The sequence below is a fragment of the Zootermopsis nevadensis genome, unplaced genomic scaffold, assembly GCF_977971745.1.
Source record: "Zootermopsis nevadensis isolate Lab colony 2312 unplaced genomic scaffold, Znev_1.0 Znev_ptg000256l, whole genome shotgun sequence".
Classification (NCBI taxonomy): Eukaryota; Metazoa; Arthropoda; class Insecta; order Blattodea; family Termopsidae; genus Zootermopsis; species Zootermopsis nevadensis.
Window position 1 is genome coordinate 83670 of NW_028259383.1, and position 8831 is coordinate 92500.

Consider the following 8831-nt stretch of genomic DNA (forward strand, 5'->3'; position numbering starts at 1 on the left):
GTGGTGCGTGGTACTTGAAACCAGTTCTGCGGCTATGTCCCACCGTGCGTGTTACTTGAGTCGCTTCAGCGGCTAAGTCCGAAAATTTCCAAAATGCAGAAAAATATACATAATTGAAGAAAGTTGGCCTTGCTGTGCTTAATAATATCGTTAATAGATTAAAAATAAATTTCCGCTGTGTTAGGTGGGCCTTACTTGGACGGTACGAATTCTGCGGCTATGTCCCGTGGTGCGTGGTACTTGAAACCAGTTCTGCGGCTATGTCCGACCGTGCGTGTTAGTTGAGTCGCTTCAGCGGCTAAGTCCAAAAAATTTCCAAAATGCAGAAAAATACACATAATTGAAGAAAATTGGGCTTGCTGTGCTTAATAATATCGTTAATAGATTAAAAATAAATTTCCGCTGTGTTAGCTGGGCCTTACTTGGACGGTACGAATTCTGCGGCTATGTCCCGTGGTGCGTGGTACTTGAAATCAGTTCTGCGGCTATGTCCCACCGTGCGTGTTACTTGAGTCGCTTCAGCGGCTAAGTCCGAAAATTTCCAAAATGCAGAAAAATATACATAATTGAAGAAAGTTGGCCTTGCTGTGCTTAATAATATCGTTAATAGATTAAAAATAAATTTCCGCTGTGTTAGGTGGGCCTTACTTGGACGGTACGAATTCTGCGGCTATGTCCCGTGGTGCGTGGTACTTGAAACCAGTTCTGCGGCTATGTCCGACCGTGCGTGTTAGTTGAGTCGCTTCAGCGGCTAAGTCCAAAAAATTTCCAAAATGCAGAAAAATACACATAATTGAAGAAAATTGGGCTTGCTGTGCATAGTAATGCCGTTAATTGACTAAAAATAAATTTCCGCTGTGTTAGCTGGGCCTTACTTGGACGGTACGAATTCTGCGGCTATGTCCCGTGGTGCGTGGTACTTGAAACCAGTTCTGCGGCTATGTCCCACCGTGCGTGTTACTTGAGTCGCTTCAGCGGCTAAGTCCGAAAATTTCTAAAGTGCAGAAAAATATTAAATAAAGCGGTTATATAAGTAAGTATGTGTATGTATTCTAACATATACAAAATTTAGTATGATCGGAAATGATTAAGGAAGAGAAAAACTTAATTAAAATTTCTGGCGGCAGCCGAAGGGCCATCCGCCGGTGTCCGCGGCTCTGCCTCTTCCGTGACTGACGAATGCTGAGATAAGGGGGGTCCAGACTATAGTATATGAGCTTGGCGAGCGAGGCTCTCCTCGAGCAGGGGGAAGTCTGAGATTGGACTACCGGCCGCCGGGGACCCTGTCGCCGGCAGGCCATTCGCGCTTCCGCCCCGCGTTGGCTGAGGCAGTTTAGGGCAAGAGTGGCACAAGTGCACCGACCGCCGTGTCCTTTGGGGTCGGCGCCCGTCACCCCGCTCAGTGGCCGGCGAAGACCGGCCGAGTCTCGGGTTCGAGTCGGCACAGGGCACTGAGTGCAAGAGTGACACAAGTAACGGCCTTCACGGGCGGCCTCTGGGAGATTGCCCTCAGTACCACCGGGCAACGCGGGGGACTGCAGGCCTCGTCCCGCGCCGCTCGATCCCCGTTTAGGGCAAGAGTGGCACATGTGCACCGATCGCCGTCTTCAACGGGGTCGGCGCCCGTCAACCCGCGCAGTGGCCGGCGGAGGCTCCGGTTCGAGTCGGCACTCGATTCCGAGTGCAAGAGTGGCACACGTGACGGCCTTCACGGGCGGCCTCTGGGAAGCTGCACTTAGTACCAGCGGACAACCGCGGGGGAATGCTTTCCTCGGCCCGGTGTACTTGCAACCGTTTAGTGCAAGTGGGGCACAAATGCACCGACCGCCGAGTCCATCGGGGTTGGCGCACGTCAACACGCGCGGTGTCCGGCGGAGGCTCGGGCTCGAGTCGGCCCTCGACTACGAGTGCAAGAGTGGCACATGTGACGGCCTTTACAGGTGGCTTCTGTGAGCCGGCCCTTAGTACCAGCGTGCATCCGCGGGAGACTGAAGACCTCTCCCCGCGCTGCTCGAACCCCGTTTAGGGCAAGAGGGGCACATGTGCACCGATCGCCGTCTTCATCGGGGACGGCGCCCGTCAACCCACGCAGTGGCCGGCGGAGGCTCCGGTTCGAGTCGGCACTCGATTCCGAGTGCAAGAGCGGCACACGTGACGGCCTTCACGGGCGGCCTCTGGGAAGCTGCACTTAGAACCAGCGCGCATCCGCCGGGGGACTGCTGGCCTCGGCCCGCTCTACTTGCAACCGTTTAGGGCAAGTGGAGCACAAGTGCACCGACCGCCGTGTCCATCGGGGTTGGCGCACGTCATCACGCGCGGTGTCCGGCGGAGACTCGGGCTCGAGTCGGCACTCATCTACGAGTGCAAGAGTGGCACATGTGAAGGCCTTAACGGGCGGCCTCTGGGAAGCTGCACTTAGAACGAGCGCGCATCCGCCGGGGACTGAATTCCTCTCCCCGCGCTGCTCGAACCCCGTTTAGGGCATGGGGGGCACATGTGCACCGATCGCCGTCTTCATCGGGGTCGGCGCCCGTCAACCCACGCAGTGGCCGGCGGAGGCTCCGGTTCGAGTCGGCACTCGATTCCGAGTGCAAGAGTGGCACAAGTGATGGCCTTCACGGGCGGCCTCTCGGAAGCTGCACTTAGAACGAGCGCGCATCCGCCGGGGACTGAATTCCTCTCCCCGCGCTGCTCGAACCCCGTTTAGGGCAAGAGGGGCACAAGTGTACAGAAGTCCGTCTCCTGGGGAATCGCGTGCTCGGCTGCCCTCAATGGACAGGCAGAAGCAGGGGTCTGCTCGTAGGTGACTCGGCACTCGAGTGCAAGATTGGCGCAAGTGACGACTTCTCGTGCGGTCACGGTGAGGCTGCCGGCGGTGTCTCTGGCTTCTGCCGCATATATATTCCCGTCCGTGCCCTCCACGTCTTCAGATTTCAAAGTCCCATCCGTGCGTGTTAGGTAGGCCGATTTTAGGGGACCTGCCGCTCGCATTCGGCCGGGTCGCGCTCTCTGAGGCTCAGACGTTACGAGTCTCCCCTGAAAACGCCGCGCTGGCACCTTATTTTGTAGGAAAATTTCACACTTCCTCTAGTTGAACTAACGGATGCGTCGCTGATAAATTGGCCCTTTTTCCGCATAAGACGATTCCTGAGCCTTGGGTGGTGTCTGGATACATCAGGAGGACACAACTGACGGAAGAAAAGCCCGGGTCCGTCCTCCGCCCGGCAGGGGAACGATTTTACGAAAAAGGCCGGCTTCGTTCCCCTTCCCGGCAAGCAGCAGGTGGACGATTTTACGAGAAAGACCGGGTTCGTCCACCTTCCCGGCAAGCAACAGGGGAACGATTTTACGAAGAAGGCCGGCTTCGTTCCCCTTTCCGGCAAGCAACAGGAGGACGATTTGACGTTAAAGACCGGGTTCGTCCTCCTTCCCGGCAAGCGACAGGGGAACGATTTTACGAAAAAGGCCGGCTTCGTTCCCCTTCCCGGCAAGCAGCAGGTGGACGATTTGACGATAAAGACCGGGTTCGTCCACCTTCCCGGCAAGCAACAGGGGAACGATTTTACGAAAAAGACCGGCTTCGTTCCCCTTCCCGGCAAGCAGCAGGTGGACGATTTTACGAGAGAGACCGGGTTCGTCCACCTTCCCGGCAAGCAACAGGGGAACGATTTTACGAAAAAGGCCGGCTTCGTTCCCCTTTCCGGCAAGCAACAGGAGGACGATTTGACGATAAAGACCGGGTTCGTCCTCCTTCCCGGCAAGCAACAGGGGAACGATTTTACGAAAAAGGCCGGCTTCGTTCCCCTTCCCGGCAACCAGCAGGTGGACGATTTGACGATAAAGACCGGGTTCGTCCACCTTCCCGGCAAGCAACAGGGGAACGATTTTACGAAAAAGACCGGCTTCGTTCCCCTTCCCGGCAAGCAGCAGGTGGACGATTTTACGAGAGAGACCGGGTTCGTCCACCTTCCCGGCAAGCAACAGGGGAACGATTTTACGAAAAAGGCCGGCTTCGTTCCCCTTTCCGGCAAGCAACAGGAGGACGATTTGACGATAAAGACCGGGTTCGTCCTCCTTCCCGGCAAGCAACAGGGGAACGATTTTACGAAAAAGGCCGGCTTCGTTCCCCTTCCCGGCAAACCCTTCGCCACCGCGATGCCGCGGCCCTCTGTCCCCCGGACACGGTCTATAGGCGGCGTATCGTGGACACACTGCAACCGACTCACTCGTAGTCCGGGCGCGTGCTAGACTCGCGATGCCAAACGGCGCTTCGGCGCTTATGCATGTCGAGTGAAGAGAGGGAAGGGTGCCCTAATGGCACCACGGTTCTGGGGGCGCTCACGTGGCGTCCCCCTAACGGCACGAAGTGGCCCCTGCTCGCAGGGGCGCACGGAGTGCGAGCGTTGAAGTATGAACTGGACCCCCTCGCCGGACCCATCCGGGACCGCGTGGAGGGGGAGGAACGAGCTCCAAGTGAGTCTTCGGTTCCCTGGTTGATCCTGCCAGTAGTCATATGCTTGTCTCAAAGATTAAGCCATGCATGTCTCAGTGCAAGCCAAATTAAGGTGAAACCGCGAATGGCTCATTAAATCAGTTATGGTTCCTTAGATGGTGGACAGTTACTTGGATAACTGTGGTAATTCTAGAGCTAATACATGCAACCGAGTCCCGACCGGAGACGGTCGGGACGCTTTTATTAGATCAAAACCAATCGGTCGCTCACGCGGCCGTTTGCCTTGGTGACTCTGAATAAATGGAGGCGGATCGCACGGTCTACGAACCGGCGACGCATCTTTCAAATGTCTGCCTTATCAACTGTCGATGGTAGGCTCTGCGCCTACCATGGTTGTAACGGGTAACGGGGAATCAGGGTTCGATTCCGGAGAGGGAGCCTGAGAAACGGCTACCACATCCAAGGAAGGCAGCAGGCGCGCAAATTACCCACTCCCGGCACGGGGAGGTAGTGACGAAAAATAACGATACGGGACTCATCCGAGGCCCCGTAATCGGAATGAGTACACTCTAAAGACTTTAACGAGTATCCATTGGAGGGCAAGTCTGGTGCCAGCAGCCGCGGTAATTCCAGCTCCAATAGCGTATATTAAAGCTGTTGCGGTTAAAAAGCTCGTAGTCGGACTTGTGTCCCACGCTGCCGGTTCACCGCCCGTCGGTGTCTAACTGGCACGCACGTGCGGACGTCCTGCCGGTGGCCCGAGCCGGCGCCCGCGGGCGATGGGGGCGGCGACGCTCCCACGCCTCGGGTCGTCTCGGGGAGGGCCTACACAATCCCGTCGCGGTGCTCTTGACCGAGTGTCACGATGGGCCGGCACTTTTACTTTGAACAAATTAGAGTGCTTAAAGCAGGCAGCAGCCGCCTGAATACCGAGTGCATGGAATAATGGAATAGGACCTCGGTTCTATTTTGTTGGTTTTCGGAAGCCCCGAGGTAATGATCAAAAGGGACAGACGGGGGCATTCGTATTGCGACGTTAGAGGTGAAATTCTTGGATCGTCGCAAGACGGACAGAAGCGAAAGCATTTGCCAAGAATGTTTTCTCTGATCAAGAACGAAAGTTAGAGGTTCGAAGGCGATCAGATACCGCCCTAGTTCTAACCATAAACGATGCCAGCCAGCAATCCGCCGAAGTTCCTCCGATGACTCGGCGGGCGGCTTCCGGGAAACCAAAGCTTTTGGGTTCCGGGGGAAGTATGGTTGCAAAGCTGAAACTTAAAGGAATTGACGGAAGGGCACCACCAGGAGTGGAGCCTGCGGCTTAATTTGACTCAACACGGGAAACCTCACCAGGCCCAGACACCGGGAGGATTGACAGATTGAGAGCTCTTTCTTGATTCGGTGGGTGGTGGTGCATGGCCGTTCTTAGTTGGTGGAGCGATTTGTCTGGTTAATTCCGATAACGAACGAGACTCTAGCCTGCTAAATAGTCGCATCCGGTATCCTCTGTGCTACCGGCGACTCCTAATCTTCTTAGAGGGACAGGCGGCTTCTAGCCGCACGAGATTGAGCAATAACAGGTCTGTGATGCCCTTAGATGTTCTGGGCCGCACGCGCGCTACACTGAAGGAATCAGCGTGTCCTCCCTGGCCGAAAGGTCCGGGTAACCCGCTGAACCTCCTTCGTGCTAGGGATTGGGGCTTGCAATTGTTCCCCATGAACGAGGAATTCCCAGTAAGCGCGAGTCATAAGCTCGCGTTGATTACGTCCCTGCCCTTTGTACACACCGCCCGTCGCTACTACCGATTGAATGATTTAGTGAGGTCTTCGGACCGGTGGGCGCGGGGTTTCGGCCCTTCGATTCCACCGGGAAGATGCCCGAACTTGATCATTTAGAGGAAGTAAAAGTCGTAACAAGGTTTCCGTAGGTGAACCTGCGGAAGGATCATTAACGGCACCGAGAGTGACCGAACAGAGAAGGAAGGCATTAAGAAACCGAGGACGGTTGCTGGCTCTGGGGGAGTGCGTAATCTCGCTTGCGAGTGGACCGCCTTCTCGTGGAAGTACCCGTGTCTGGTCATTCATGATAATACAACCTCTACTGATGACTGAAAAATAGATGACGTCAACCTGAGGGGGGACCGGTCGGCGAAAGTCGCACCGACTCCCCCCGCATGAGGGGGAAGACGCATCATAATATGTGACCACTACTGATGACTGAAAAATAGATGACGTCAACCTGAGGGGGGACCGGTCGGCGAAAGTCGCACCGTCTCCCCCCGAATGAGGGGAAGACGCATCAAAAATTAATAAAAGGAAGGCATTAAGAATGAACCAGATGAACGGGGCTCTGCGGAAGGCGTAATCTCGCCTGTGATTGGACCGGCTCTTCCTGGCAGCGGCCGGATCTCGGAGATAACGTCGTCGGCCTGAGGTGTCCAGGTCGGCGAAGTAATCCCCCGGAGGGGGACGGCAAGACCGTCCCGCCTCGAGGTGGGAAGTAGGAGCGAAAGATGGTGAGTGGGTGCCGGCGGCACGCGGGCTCCGAGGATCCTCAGGGATCCAAGGACAACCCGCGCGACCGCGAGCACTGGGCTTAAAGCCACTTTATCTGCCCACGCAAGGCCGTTTCGGCGGCGCTTGAACGAGAGGGGAGCGCGGTCTGACCGTGCCGCTGTTCTGGGGGCAGCTCCCCCTCGAAAAATAACAACTACCTGTCCTACGGGACTAGCAGTAGCATCCTACCCGAAGCTCTGCTCGAATCTAGAGAAAAACAACCCTGAGCGGTGGATCACTCGGCTCGTGGGTCGATGAAGAACGCAGCTAATTGCGCGTCGACATGTGAACTGCAGGACACATGAACATCGACGTTTCGAACGCACATTGCGGTCCTTGGATTTCCAATCCCGGACCACGCCTGGCTGAGGGTCGGCTACATGAAACCCGTGGGCCCGCGCGGTCTTTAAGATAATAAGGGAAAGAAAGAAAGAAAGAAAGAGAAAGAAAGAAATAAAGGCACGCGAGCGGCCCTACGCTGGGGGGTCTGACGAGCCTGCACCTCGCACCGCCGGCGTCGCTCCGAGCAATCGGTGGCGGCGTCGGCGACTGCGAGGAGGTTAAGGGGAGTCAGTCGCCCTTGAAGGCTTCACAGGGTTCGGTGGAGCGAGCGGATAGACTTAGCTCGCCCTCCTCTCCTCGGCGACGGGGCCCATCCTTCCCCGATCGCGTCTGAGAAGAACTGACGCCCGGCTTGATGTGATGGGAGACAGGCAAACTCCCGAGACAGAGAGAGAGACACACACTTGCCGGGCGGGAGCGAAAGACATGACCACAATAAATAATGACCACAAAAAAAACAAAACAAAAAGAAATCAGTTCAATGAGAGAGGCTAAGCTTCCGACCGCTCACATCGGCCCGTCGGTACAAGAAACCATCTTTCCGACCTCAGATCAGGCGAGACTACCCGCTGAATTTAAGCATATTACTAGGCGGAGGAAAAGAAACTAACAAGGATTCCCCCAGTAGCTGCGAGCGAACAGGGAAGAGCCCAGCACGGAATCCCGCGCGGAGACGTGCAGGGAGATGTCGTGTGTGGGAGGTCCCACTCTCCCGGGGCGCGGTCCAGCGAGTCCAAGTCTCCCTTGAATGGGGCCATCGCCCGCAGAGGGTGCCAGGCCCGTAGGACCGCGGCCGCTCCCGGGTGGGGACTCTCCTCAGAGTCGTGTTCCTTGAGAGTGGAGCACTAAGAGGGTGGTAAACTCCATCTAAGGCTAAATATGACCACGAGACCGATAGCGAACAAGTACCGTGAGGGAAAGTTGAAAAGAACTTTGAAGAGAGAGTTCAATAGTACGTGAAACCGTTCAGGGGTAAACGGGAGAGACCCGGAAGACCGATTGGGGAGATTCAGCCCCGTCCGCGCAGTGCCGGCCCCCGGGCGGGTGCTCCCGGATGTTCCCGGCCGCCGGTCGCGCCGCGAGGCGCGCGCCGGTGCGAGTCGGGCCCACCGGCCGCTCGGGGTCTAAAGCCGCGGCCGCGGCGGGGTGCATTTCCTGCCCCTAGTAGGACGTCGGGACCCGTTGGAGGAGCAGGTCCCTCGCGGACCATTGCGGCCTAAGGCCCGGGACAGAGACCGGGGTGGCTTCCGCCGAGGCGCGGGACAAGGGCCGCCCCGGACCCCGGTACATAGCCTGGCCGCCCTCCGACGGTCTGTTTTTTCGTGGTAGCTGGCCCGCTGCCCCCGCCCTCCGCCCGCGAGGGAGGTAAGGGCGGGACGCGAGCGTCCGGTCCGCCGGGGCAAGCTCTCCGGCCGAGGCCGCGGTGCCGTGGCTCTCGCCACGTCCCCGGCCCCCGGCAGGCTGCTGGCCCCCGGAGCCC

At 57.2% G+C, this 8831-nt stretch overlaps 2 non-coding genes and 1 pseudogene across 2 annotated transcripts; all 3 read left to right on the top strand.

Moving 5' to 3' along the window:
* The first annotated feature begins 4486 nt into the window (after positions 1 to 4486).
* Positions 4487 to 6404, top strand: LOC147870410 (small subunit ribosomal RNA). The gene has a single exon (XR_015533441.1). It is a non-coding gene; the product is annotated as a small subunit ribosomal RNA (ribosomal RNA).
* Positions 6405 to 7228: 824 nt separating this feature from the next.
* On the top strand, positions 7229 to 7384 carry LOC147870411 (5.8S ribosomal RNA). Its single transcript, XR_015533440.1, has one exon. It is a non-coding gene; the product is annotated as a 5.8S ribosomal RNA (ribosomal RNA).
* Positions 7385 to 7893: 509 nt separating this feature from the next.
* LOC147870412 (large subunit ribosomal RNA) overlaps positions 7894 to 8831 on the top strand; it is a 4225-nt pseudogene continuing 3287 nt past the window's right edge.